This window comes from Mustela erminea, chromosome 11, assembly GCF_009829155.1.
Source record: "Mustela erminea isolate mMusErm1 chromosome 11, mMusErm1.Pri, whole genome shotgun sequence".
NCBI lineage: Eukaryota > Metazoa > Chordata > Mammalia > Carnivora > Mustelidae > Mustela > Mustela erminea.
The window spans coordinates 92,790,440-92,804,338 of record NC_045624.1 but is presented as its reverse complement, the minus strand read 5'-3'; the positions used below and the strand labels follow the sequence as shown (position 1 = coordinate 92,804,338).

General features: G+C 43.6%; 1 long non-coding RNA gene across 1 annotated transcript; it reads left to right on the top strand.

The window, feature by feature from the left end:
- Window positions 1–529: 529 nt before the first annotated feature.
- LOC116569152 lies at window positions 530–2,895 on the top strand. The gene is made up of 3 exons (XR_004276883.1): window positions 530–596; window positions 2,051–2,211; window positions 2,806–2,895. It is a non-coding gene; the product is annotated as an uncharacterized LOC116569152 (long non-coding RNA).
- The last annotated feature ends 11,004 nt before the right edge of the window (window positions 2,896–13,899 follow it).

Here is a 13,899-nt window from a genome sequence, read left to right as displayed (position 1 = left end):
ACCTCAGAGCATGGGCCCTATCTCTGCCCCAAGCCCATGTTGTATATCTGCTTCCAGAAGAAAAAGATAATAAAAAAATGCCATTGCAAACATGAAGAGAAGAAACAAAAAATAAAAGAAACTCCCCCACTCCCATAAGATTAAAGTCATACAGCCATGCACATACTGAAAACATAAGAAAATGTCTGTAACTTTCTAGAATGTTCTTTCTCATGATGATGTGTAACTCTGCATGTATAACAAAACAGAACGAATATATAAACCTGCCCCAAATGTTCCTCCCCTGGAGCACTCCCTTCCTTGTGAAGATTGTGTCTCCCAGGCAGCTGTCCTGATTTGGGTATAAATAAATCTCTCTTCCTTTCTCTCTAAAATGTTTAAAAGAGTTTGTTCCTTTAGTGTTGACAATAACAATATGTTTTTTTCTAAGTGAAAAACCAACGTTCCTGTTCACACCTCCAACAGCGCAGAAGGACATTGTTCTTGTTCATCCTGGAGCTTCCCTGCAGAGCCAAGCATATGTGTGTATTTTTCAGCACAAATGGGTATCTTAGAAGGACGCTCGGAAGGTCTGAGAAGCACTCTCCACTCCATGGGTGAGGCCAGAACGTGAAGCTCCTCATGCTTAGAGCATTATTTTTTGGGTCTTAAAACTGCCTTGGAAATGGGGGAAACCACTGCATTCCCCAAAGCCCAAGTCCTGGAGGGTCTGAGAGCAGCTGAACTTGCTGGGAGCCAGGAATAGCTCCGCAGACAGGGCCATAGCCGGAAGGGAAGGGGCAGTGCTTTATGGGTGGTCTGCAGTCACAGGGGTCCACAGAAGGGGCCGGCTAGTCTGAGGGGCCCTGCCCATGACCTGCCAGTGCCTGCAGCACAGAGCCAGGTGTTGGGTCAAGGAGGCCTGTTGGGGACCACCTGCAGTCACAAGGAGGCAGGTGTAAGGGCGGCTGGGTACAGGCAGGCGCGGCATCCAATGGGCTCGGGGCACCACCCTCCTCGACCAATTACCTTGTGGGGGGTGGAGCTACCTCTCTGTGGGCGGATCTGGAGCTTCGCAGGGCTGCAGAAGAGGGAGAGGCAGGACAGGCGAAGGCGAGCTCTGAGAGACCTTGGGCCCGTGAGTGCGGGCTGTGTGGTGGGGTGGGGTCTGGGGATAGTGTGCGCCCTGAGTGGGAGGCAGGGTCCTCGAAGGGCATATCAAGTGAGTTCACTGTGCGAACTCAGATGAGTTTTCTTTTTCCCTTGAAAGTTTCTTCTGCCCGATACACATCAACTGGCCACATTCCCCATCTGTGAAGTCCAGGGCGCCCCCTTACCCAAGCTTTTGTGGGATGGGTTGTGGACATTTCAGGGTTTCCTGTGTTCCCCAGGAAGAGTGCATGTAAAGACAGCCCACTGTCCCCAGCTTCGGGGGTGTCCCGTTCCCTGGCACAGTGCAAGTAATGGACCTTGAGCAGCACCCCGAGTTCAGCACGGTGTTTCCTGTTCCCTCAGGCACAGGTGTGGCGCTAACAAGCCCCAGAGCTTCAGCATTGTTTCCCATGTCCCCTGGGGGTGGTGGTAATGGGCTGTCAGGGTGGGGCAGGAGGGTCCTCCGGATTCCTGCCCCCCAAGGCACAGGTATGACAGTAACAAGTCCCAAGCCATCCCCCAGCTTCAGCATTGTGCTTCCTGTCCGTGGGGGTTGGTGGCAATGGACTGTCAAGATCCTCTGGGAGGGTCTTCCAGGTTCCTCTTCCCCCAGGCACAGGTGTGGCTATAAGAAGCCCCAGAACCATCCCCAAGCTTCATCATTGTGCTCTGTGTCCCCAAGTCTGTTGGTAATGAGCTCTCAGGATGATGCATGTGCAGCCTCCCAGTGCAGGTCTCGAGCCTGGGGGTGGGGGTGGGGTGCAGACCAGACCCTACTCAAGTTGCATAAGGAACCATTGAGTTGAGTGTTTTCTGGTAGAGTAACTTTGCTTCTCCAAAAAGGACAATGGCTTTGGTTGAATTTAGAACAAAGCTAATTACTACTTAAGAAACAAGCGTGTGTTTCCCCTTCTCCCAGGAATTGGAGCAGGTGTGCAAGCCTTAGGTCAGAGGTGCCTGCTTATCTGCACCTGACAACACTTCTCCACTCTGGCTCCATGAGCCCCGAAGTTTTGAAATCAGCATCTGAGTCCGTCATGCAGCTTGTCTCAGGACGTCAGTGCTCCAAGAAGGCAGCAGGTACGTTGGGTGCAATGCCCCATTCATGTCAGGAGGGGAGGTAGAAGGTCTCTTTCACCCCAAACATCCTGGGCTTTTCTTTTGTCTCCAGTAGAGCCACAAAGTCGTGCTAAAGCAGCTGTCAGCAATCTAGGGGGTTGCCAGGGGTCCTGAGTTTCCCTGCAGGGAGCACCTGGCAGGGGATCTCATTGTCTCTGTTTATTTCTGGCTTAGGAAGGTATTTGGAACATCTCTTTCCCAGGCAATCCCTTGGATTCGAAAGGGAAGATGAGATGGACTTGGTATGTGTTTGGAACCTAGAATGCATTCCTTCATCTAACAGTGTTGATTCTGTGGGTCCTAGGCTGTGGTGGAATGGCCGGCATCTAGAGTGAGGGAGCTTTTTGTGGTCAGATGCAGACTTTGATAATTTCATTTTTCAAAGGCGAAGTTTCATAATTGATTAGTCTTTTCATCAAAAGAGTTACAATTAGGATCAAGGGAAGATTCAAAACAATTTAAAGTAGACATTTACCGTTTAAAAGTTAAGCTTGACTTTCTAGCTTGACTCAGTGTATTGTCTAGATATTTTGACATGCTGTATTTTCTCTGCAGTTTCCTTGGTGGTGGAGTCAGAAGGAGAGTCTTTGGGAATTCTCCTGTATAGAGGCATGCTGGTGGCTTCAGGGGGCTTGGCGGACATCAGGAGCCCTGGGGTGAGTTCTGGAACTGCTTGCTTGATGCTGGTAAGTCAGTTATCCCACAAAGTTTCTGTTTCCTCCTTAAGAAGTTGCTGGCATGTAGCATCCATGGAAAGTCTTTTTACACAGAAACTGTTTTGTGTAATGAAGAGCAAGTAAAAACAAGGTAATATGGGCTGTATTATTCTGTGATGTAATAGTTTTAAAAGCCCCTGTCATAGGCTATGGTATTGCACAGGGAGTCCTCAGAAAGCTGCAATGAAAGATTCAGATCTCAGAGCAGGTTCACTGAAAAGAAATAAAAATAAATAAATAAAAATTTTAAAAAATTGGTAAAGTACAGCCTCAGAGCTGTAACAGGGCACAGTGCCCTTTGTGAGTGGGAGAAATGGAGGAGTGTAGGTTATTGAGTAGTAGCTCGGGAGCAGCTCGTTGTGCTCCCAGAGAAAATATACCCTTCCTGGGGGGGGGGTGGCTTCTCACCTGGTGGCCCCTTCTGGGCTCTGAAACCTGACCCTTGTGACTAGAACTGGGGAATTTATGAAGAAAACAGTGAATTCTGGAGGGCGCCAGCATCCTTTGCACTCGGACAACTCCACGGAGCAAAGGAACCCATCGCCTGTGAGGCGTGTCAGGATCCCTGAGGGTCTGGGCTTTGGTTCCTGTAAAGAGATTGTGTCTTCATCCTTATCTGAACCAGAGCCATGTTGTCTGGCTGTGGAGACCCCGACCTTTACATGACCACATCATCATTATTCTTGTTATTTTAAGCAAGCAATATAGACATTGACTTCGAGATCCAAATACCAAAAGGAAAAACACAAGGGCAGATACATATATGAGGACTGAACTTGTGGCCCCTCTCATTAGTATGGGCAGTGTAGGGCAGCCCGGATGAGAACATGGAGTTCTATTTGGATAGAAGTGAGCTGTGCACACAGAGTCCTTTATTCTATCCTTTTCCTTAATTCCTGAAGGGAAAATGGAGTGGTGCCTGGAGATTGGCTTCTGATTTGAAGGAACGGGAGACTAGAGATTTGAAAGAGCTGTGTTCATGCTGACATGGTTTTCCATGCCCAGCGAGTGAGGGTTTGAAGCCTGAACTTGGAAGCATTGGTGTTCAGGGAAATATGTGGTCCAGGTATCCTGCACACAGAGTCACTGGCTGGCCTGCCTAAATGGACCAATTCCTGCCTTTTGAAGGGCAGCTTGAAGGTGGCTCAAAATCCTAGGTCACTGGAGGAATGATCTGTGAGGGACACCTGTGTACGCCAGTGTGCACAGATCCAGGGAATTCCAGAGCTAACATGAAACATGTTTCTAAGGCTGGAGTTGGCCTCTCTGTGAGCAGCACTGAGCTGGGGAGGGAAGCCATCTCCGGGTGTTGGGAGTCACCGTGGCAGCAGGTGTGGGCCTGGCAGGGGAGTCAGATCAGAGCTGGGAGACTGTGAGCCATGGTGGTGGACTTCGGTCTAGACGCACAGGTCAGCTTGCTCCAGGGACGGGGCCCTGCTCCCCAGCCAGCCCTCCTGCTGCAGATATGATAGGAAACTTGCTTCCTGTTGGGTTCTCAGGCCCTCATCTCATCAGGGGGCTGGTGGGAAGCAGCCCACATGCAGCTGGGAGAAAGGAGGAATTGAGGTAACCTCCTAGCTCCCTGGGTTGTCCTGAGTGAGGCAAAGGAGGAGGTTTCTGGGGGAAGAATGTAGTCTGTGTTCCATCTGCTGAGGAAGGTGCCTTTCTCAGTGGACCTGCTGATGTTTGTGTCTGGAAGAATTCTGAACATCTACCCCCTCAGCAAATTTCTCACTTTCTCTCTTTCTTTCTTCTTCTTCTTTTTTTTTTTAAATTTACTTATTTTTTAAAATTTCTTTTCAGTGTATCAGAATTAATTGTTTATGTACCACACCCAGTGCTTCATGCAATATGTGCCCTTCATGATACCCACTACCAGGTTCCCCCAACCTCCCACCCCCACCCCTTTAAAACCCTCGGATTGTTTTTCAGAGTCCATAGTCTCTCATGGTTTGTCTCCCCCTCCAGTTCCCCCAACTCCCTTCTCCTCTCCATCTCCCCATGTCCTCCGTGTTATTTGTTATGCTCCACAAGTAAGTGAAACCATATGATAATTGACTCTCTCTGCTTGACTTATTTCATTCAGCATAAGCTCCTCCCGTCCCATCCATGTTGATACAAAAGTTGGGTATTCATCCTTTCTGATGGAGGCATAATATTCCATGGTATATATGGACCACATCTTCCTTATCCATTTGTCCGTTGAAGGGCATCTTGGTTCTCTGCAGTTTGGTGACCATGGCCATTGCTGCTATGAACATTGGGGTACAGATGGCCCTTCTTTTCACTACATCTATCTTTGTGGTTAATACCCAGTGGTGCAATTGCAAGGTCATAGTGTAGCTCTACATTTAATTTCTTAAGGAATCTCCACATTGTTCTCCAAATTGGCTGCACCAACTTGCATTCCCACCAACAGTGTAAGAGGGTTCCCCTTTCTCCACATCCTCTCCAACACACGTTGTTTCCTGTCTTGCTAATCTTGGCCATTCTAACTGGTGGGAGGTGGTTTCTCAATGTGGTTTTAATTTGAATCTCCCTGATGGCTAGTGACAATGATCATTTTTTCATGTGTCTGTTAGCCATTTGTATGTCTTCACTGGAGAAGTGTCTGTTCATGTCTTCTGCCCATTTTTTGACATGATTATTTGTTTTGTGTGTGTTGACTTTGAGGAGTTCTTTATAGATCCTGGATATCAGCCTTTTGTCTTTACTGTTATTTGCGAATATCTTCTCCCTTTCCATGAGTTGCCTCTTTGTTTTGTTGACTGCTTCCTTTGCTGTGCAGAAGCTTTATATAAATGGTGCTGGGAAGATTGGACAGCTATGTGTAGAAGAATGAAACTTGACCATTCTCTTACACCATACACAAAGATAAACTCGAAATGGATAAAAGGCCTCAATGTGAGTCAGGAATCCATCAGAATCATAGAGGAGAACATAGGTAGTAACCTCTTTGATATTGGCCACAGCAGCTTCTTTTAAGATATGTCTCCAAAGGCAAAGGAAACAAAAGCGAAAATGAATTTTTGGGACTCATCAAGATCTTTCTTTCCTTTTTTAAATTTATTTTTATTTTTTCAGTATTCCAAGATTCATTGTTTATACTCCACACCCAGTGCTCCAGGCAATCCATGCCCTCTTTAAGACCCACCACTAAGCTCACCCAACCCCCACTCCCTTCCTCTCCAAAACCCTCAGTTCGTTTCTCAGAGTCCACAGTCTCTCATGGTTCATCTCCCCTCTGTTTCTCCCCAATTCACTTTTCCTTTCCTTCTCCTAATGTCCTCCATGTTATTCCTTATGCTCCACAAGTAAGTGAAGCCATATGATAATTGACTCTCTCTGCTTGGCTTATTTCACTCAGCATAATCTCCTCCAGTCCCGTCCATGTTGATACAAAAGTTGGGTATTCATCTTTTCTAATGGAGGCACAATACTCCATTGTATATATGGACCATATCTTCTTTATCCATTCATCTATTGAAAGGCATTTTGGCTCTTTCCACAGTTTGGTGACCATGGCCATTGCTGCTATGTACATTGGGGTACAGATGACCCTTCTTTTCACTACATCTGTATCTTTGGGGTAAATACCCAGTGATGCAATTGCAGGGTCATAGGGAAGCTCTATTTTTAATTTCTTAAGGAATCTCCACACTTTTCCAAAGTGGCTGCACCAACTTGCATTTCCACCAACAGTGTAAGAGGGTTCCTCTTTCCCCACATCCTCTCTAACACATGTTGTTTACTGTCTTGTTCATTTTGGCCATTCTAACTGGTGTAAGGTGGTATCTCAATGTAGTTTTAATTTGAATCTCCCTGATGGCTAGTGACGATGATCATTTTTTCATGTGTCTGTTAGCCATTTGTATGTCTTCATTGGATAAGTGTCTGTTCATGTCTTCTGCCCATTTTTTGACATGATTATCTGTTTTGTGTGTTGAGTTTGAGAAGTTCTATAGAGATCTTGGATACCAGCCCTTTATTTGTAATGTCATTTGCAAATATCTTCTCCCATTCTGTGAGCTGCCTCTTTGTTTTGTTGACTGTTTCCTCTGCTGTGCAAAAGCTTTTATCTTGAGGAAGTTCCAATAGCTCATTTTTGCCTCTGTTTCCCTTGCTTTTGAAGGCATGTCTAGCAAGAAGTTGCTGTGGCTGAGGTCATAGAGGTGACTGCATATGTTCTCCTCTAGGATTTTGATGGATTCCTGTCTCGTGTTGAGGTCTGTTATCCATTTTGGGTTTATCTTTGTGTATGGAGTCAGAGAATGGTCCAGTTTCATTTTTCTTCATGTGGCTGTCCAATTTTCCCAGCACCACTTAGTGAAGAGACTGTTTTTTTCTTTTTCCATTGACTATTCTTTCCTGCCTTGCTAAAGGTTAGTTGACCATAGAGTTGATGGTCTATTTCTGGATGCTCTATTCTGTTCCATTGATCTATGTGTTGTTTTTGTGCCAGTACCATACTGTCTTGATGATCACAGCTTTGTAATAGAGCTTGAGGTTGGCAATGTGTTATCCCCAGCTTTGGTTTTCTTTTTCAACATTCCTCTGGTGATTTGGGGTCTTTTCTGGGTCCATATCAATTTTAGGATTGTTTGTTTCAGCTCCATGAAAAATGTCAATGGTATTTTGACCGGGATGGCATTGAAAGTGTAGATTGCTCTGGGCAGCATAGACATTTTCACCATGTTTATTCTGATCCATGAGCATGGAACGCTTTTCCATCATTTTGTGTCTTCTTCAATTTCTTTCATGGATGTTCTTTAGTTCTTCAAGTGCAGATCCTTTACCTCCTTGGTTAGGTTTATTCCAAGTTATCTTATGGTTCTTGGTGTTATAGTAAATGGAATCAATTCTCTAATTTCTCTTTCTATATTTTCATTGTTAGCATATAAGAAAGCAACTGACTTCTGTGCATTGATTCTGTATCCTGTCACATTACTGAACTGCTGTATGAGTTCTAGTAGTTTGGGGCTAGAGTCTTTTGGGTTTTCCATATGAAGTATCATGTCATCTGTGGAGGGAGTTTGAGTTCTTCTTTGCCAGTTTGATACCTTTTATTTCTTTTTGTTGTCTGATTGCTGTTGCTTGGACTTCTGGTACTATGTTGAATAACAGTGGCAAGAGTGGGCATCCTTGTCATGTTCCTGATCTCAAAGGTAAGGCTGTTAGCTTTTCCCCATTGAAAATGATATTCGCTGTGTGTTTTTCACACATAGATTTTATGAGGTTGAGGAATGTTCCCTCTATCCCTATACTTTGAAGAGTTTTAATTAGGAACAGGTAATGTGTTTTGTCAAATGCTTTTGCTGCATTATTTGAGAGGACCATGTGTTCTTCTCTTTTCTCTTACTGACTTGGTCATGGTGGATAATCTTTTCAAGGTACTGTTGGATCTTTTTAGCTAGGCTTTCAAATACAAATCTCCCCCACTTTTCTCAAAGTTCATGGTAAGTCACCTGGCTTTTTGGAGAGACCTACGTTATTACCCAGCCTCAGTAGCAGAAGAAATCTGAAGAGGATTTCCCTCCTATGAAAAAAGTCAAAACATGGGCATTACATTCAGCATCTGTTTTGTGGGGAACCCCAACCAGCTCCTTCCTGGACACTGCTCTTTGTGTCTAGCCACCAGCGCTTTCAATTGTGTCTGCAAGTATTTGCTATGCTTTATCTCCATTTATCTTGGGCTTCCATTAGGATACTGTGTCCTGAGGCCTAAGAAGAGCCAAAGAGAAGGAACTTTTGGTTTCTGAGCGTGCTCACTCATTTTTCTGTAGAAATGAAGCAATTCCTTGTTTTGTTTATGCCACTTCTGCTGTGAAAGGTTTCCTAGGAACACTGTACTTTCAAGTAGTGGGGGAGCCTGTACCCATCCTGCAGGGTTAGATTTCGTCTCCATGCTGCACAGGGCATTCCATGACTTGCGGGTTTTATCACTCAAACATGGCAGATTGAACTACCTTTACCGTTTTCCCCCTTCCCTGAATCTGGCAACCACCAATCTGTTCTCGGTATGCATGCATTCAGTATTTTTTGGATTCCATGTGGAGTGTCCCCGAGAGCCTCTGGTGTGTGTCTTTCTGTGTCTGAGTGACTTAGCATAAGGCTCCCAAGGTCGATGTTTCCATGTCTGGTTATGTGAATAATGCTGCCGTGAACATGGTAGTGTCTCTCTCTTTTGGAGAGAGTGCTTTTGTGTTTTCCAAGCAAATACTCAGTAGAGCAATTATCAGGTCATGCCATAGCTGTATTAATATTTTCCAGAACCTCCACAGCATTTGTCACAGTGGCTGCACCTATTTCCATTCCCACCGACACTATGCAGAGTCCCCTTCTGTACACACCCTTGACAGCACCAGGTGTCTGTCTCTGGGATGATTGCCATTCCTAGAGTTGTGAGGTGATAGCTGATGGGGGTTTTGACTTCTGTTTCCCTGAGGGCAATTAGTGATGTTGAACAGCTTTCTCTGTGTCTGTTGGTCACCTGGATGCCATCTTTGGAAAGTATCTATTCACATATTCTCCCCAGTTTTTATTCAGTTTTTGTTTGGATTTGAAGGGGGTGTTTTTGTATTTTGGATGTTAACCTCTTCTCACACGTAGGATGTGCAGATATTTTTTCTCATTGGGGAGGTTGCCTTTTAAAGGTCTGATGGTTTCTTTTGTCATGCAGAAATTTCAGTTTAATGTACTTCCACTTGTTTATTTTTGCTTTTGCTGCCTTTGCTTTTGGTGTCTGATGTAAAAGGCTCTTCCCCAAAACCAATATGGAGAAACTTACTACCTGTTTTTTTTCTTCTTAGAGTTTTATGGATGCAGTTCTTATGTTCAAGTCATTCATCCATTCATGAGTTGTATGTTCATGTAATACAGTGATCCCATCACATTCTTCTGCATTTAGTGTCCAGTTTCCCCAGTACCATTCACTGAAGAGACAGTCCTTTCCCCATTCATTGTGTGTTTTCTGGTGCTGTGTCATAAGTTAAGACCCTACATGTGTGGGTCACTTTCTGAGGTTCTTTTCTTTTCTTTCTCTGTTCCCTCCCTCCCTCCCTTCCTTCCTTCCTTCCTTCCTTCCTTCCTTCCTTCCTTCCTTCTTTCTGGTCTTACAGTTTATTTGTTGAGAAAATATTTTTCCTGTCAAAATATATGCAGTGTGGATTTCATTGGTGACATCTTCATACTCTTTGTTATGACTTTTCTCTGACAACTGTGTTTTTTTGAAAATGAGTAGCTAGATCTGTAGCTTTCAAAAGGTTGAACAGTTGGGCAGAACTATGTGAGTAGTATTCTATTCTACAGTCAGACACCAGATTGTGTCTGATTGTGATCTTTTGTGATGTTCTCATTTGTGATGATGGATATCTATGCTTCCTTTTTTGTGGTAGGTTTTAAAGTGAATTTAATTTTTCCTAAAAGTGTGGATTCTAAACAACGCTTCTTTTATAATACATATTTATCTAAAGGAGCATGTTTAAAAATGCATTTATTGGAAGCAAACGTTGGAGCAGGACATCATTATTAATTCCCATTCAGAGTTAATAATTCTATCAGAACTAAGTTTAAATATCCCCTTAATACACGAATGAAGACTTTGCTAAGAGTACTATGATAATCAGTTTCCAAGCTTTCTGTTGTGTTCCATTGACCTGTGTGTCTGTTTTAATGCCAGTCCCATGCTGTTTTGATGACAACAGCTTTGTATTCTAGCTTGAAATTGGAGTGTGGTGATTCTAGATTGCTTAATCTCTTGTTTGCTTGCTTGCTTTCATATCAGTGAGATTATTTATTTATTTTATTTATTTACTTTTACTTAGTTTACATTTGTATTCTAAATGCTTTTCTTTCACTTTTTAAATAATGATCATATAATGTGTTATTTGTTTTATGGGTGCAGGTTTGTGATCTTCTGTTTTACAGAGCAGACAGTGCTCACCACAGCAATACCCTCCCCATGCCCATTGCCAGCTACCCCGTTTCCCAACACTCCTCCCCTTCAGAAACCCTCAGTTTGTTTCCTGAGATTAAGTGGCTCTTATGCTTTGACTCCCTCTCTAGTTTTATCTTGCTTCCATTTTTTCCTCACTTCCCCTATGATCCTCTGTCTTGTTTCTTAAATTCCACATATCAGTGAGATCATAGGATAATTGTCCTTCTCTGATAGACTTATTTCACTTAGCATAATACCCTCTTCTTCCATCCATGTCATTGGAAATAGCAATTTTTCATTTTTTGATGGCTGCACAATACTCAATAGTATATATATCCATATATATCCACTCATCTGTCGATGGACATCTGGGCTCTTTGCATACTTGGGTTCTTGTGGCATTGCTGCTATACATTTTGGGGTGCAAGTGCCCCTTGAGATCACTCCATTTGTATTTTGGGTAATTACTCAGTAGTGCCCTCTCTAATACCCATCACCTTGTTCCCCCAACCTCTCACCCCCGCCCTCTGCCTCTTCAAAACCCTCAGATTGTTTTTCAGAGTCCATAGTCTCTCATGGTTCACCTCCCCTTCCAATTTCCTTCAACTCCCTTCTCCTCTCTAACTCCCCTTGTCCTCCATGCTATTATTATTATGCTCCACAAATAAGTGAGACCATATGATAATTGACTCTGCTTGACTTATTTCACTCAGCATAATCTCTTCCAGTCCCAGCCATGTTGCTACAAAAGTTGGGTATTCATCCTATGATGGAGGCGTAATACTCAATAGTGTATATGGACCACATCTTCCTTATCCATTCGGTTTTTCTCATTCTTTTTTTTTTTTTATTTCCAGCATAACAGTATTCATTATTTTTGCACCACACCCCGTGCTCCATGCAATCCGTGCCCTCTATAATACCCACCACCTGGTACCCCAACCTCCCACCCCCCGTCCCTTCAAAACCCTCAGATTGTTTTTCAGAGTCCATAGTCTCTCATGGTTCACCTCCCCTTCCAATTTCCCCCAACTCCCTTCTCCACTCTAAGTCCCCATGTCCTCCATGCTATTTGTTATGCTCCACAAATAAGTGAAACCATATGATAATTGACTCTCTCTGCTTGACTTATTTCACTCAGCATAATCTCTTCCAGTCCCGTCCATGTTGCTACAAAAGTTGGGTATTCATCCTTTCTGATGGAGGCATAATACTCTATCCCCAGGGGTACAGGTCTGTGAATCACCAGGTTTACACACTTCACAGCACTCACCAAAGCACATACCCTCCCCAATGTCCATAATCCCACCCCCTTCTCCCAAACCCCCTCCCCCCAGCAACCCTCAGTTTGTTTTGTGAGATTAAAAGTCACTTATGGTTTGTCTCCCTCCCAATCCCATCTTGTTTCATTTATTCTTCTCCTACCCACTTAAGCCCCCATGTTGCATCACCACTTCCTCATATCAGGGAGATCATATGATAGTTGTCTTTCTCTGCTTGACTTATTTCGCTAAGCATGATACGCTCTAGTTCCATCCATGTTGTCGCAAATGGCAAGATTTCATTTCTTTTGATGGCTGCATAGTATTCCATTGTGTATATATACCACATCTTCTTGATCCATTCATCTGTTGATGGACATCTAGGTTCTTTCCATAGTTTGGCTATTGTGGACATTGCTGCTATAAACATTCGGGTGCATGTGCCCCTTTGGATCACTACGTTTGTATCCTTAGGGTAAATACCCAATAGTGCAATTGCTGGGTCATAGGGCAGTTCTATTTTCAACATTTTGAGGAACCTCCATGCTGTTTTCCAGAGTGGCTGCACCAGCTTGCATTCCCACCAACAGTGTAGGAGGGTTCCCCTTTCTCCGCATCCTCGCCAGCATCTGTCATTTCCTGACTTGTTGATTTTAGCCATTCTGACTGGTGTGAGGTGATATCTCATTGTGGTTTTGATTTGTATTTCCCTGATGCCGAGTGATATGGAGCACTTTTTCATGTGTCTGTTGGCCATCTGGATGTCTTCTTTGCAGAAATGTCTGTTCATGTCCTCTGCCCATTTCTTGATTGGATTATTTGTTCTTTGGGTGTTGAGTTTGCTAAGTTCTTTATAGATTCTGGACACTAGTCCTTTATCTGATATGTCATTTGCAAATATCTTCTCCCATTCTGTCAGTTGTCTTTTGATTTTGTTAACTGTTTCCTTTGCTGTGCAAAAGCTTTTGATCTTGATGAAATCCCAATAGTTCATTTTTGCCCTTGCTTCCCTTGCCTTTTGCGTTGTTCCTAGGAAGATGTTGCTGCGGTTGAGGTCAAAGAGGTTGCTGCCTGTGTTCTCCTCAAGGATTTTGATGGATTCCTTTCGCACATTGAGGTCCTTCATCCATTTTGAGTCTATTTTTGTGTGTGGTGTAAGGAAATGGTCCAATTTCATTTTTCTGCATGTGGCTGTCCAATTTTCCCAGCACCATTTATTGAAGAGGCTGTCTTTTTGCCATTGGACATTCTTTCCTGCTTTGTCGAAGATTAGTTGACCATAGAGTTGAGGGTCTATTTCTGGGCTCTCTATTCTGTTCCATTGATCTATGTGTCTGTTTTTGTGCCAGTACCATGCTGTCTTGATGACGACAGCTTTGTAATAGAGCTTGAAGTCCGGAATTGTGATGCCACCAACGTTGGCTTTCTTTTTCAATATCCCTTTGGCTATTCGAGGTCTTTTCTGGTTCCATATAAATTTTAGCATTATTTGTTCCATTTCTTTGAAAAAGATGGATGGTACTTTGATAGGAATTGCATTAAATGTGTAGATTGCTTTAGGTAGCATAGACATTTTCACAATATTTATTCTTCCAATCCAGGAGCATGGAACATTTTTCCATTTCTTTGTGTCTTCCTCAATTTCTTTCATGAGTACTTTATAGTTTTCTGAGTATAGATTCTGTGTCTCTTTGGTTAGGTTTATTCCTAGGTATCTTATGGTTTTGGGTGCAAT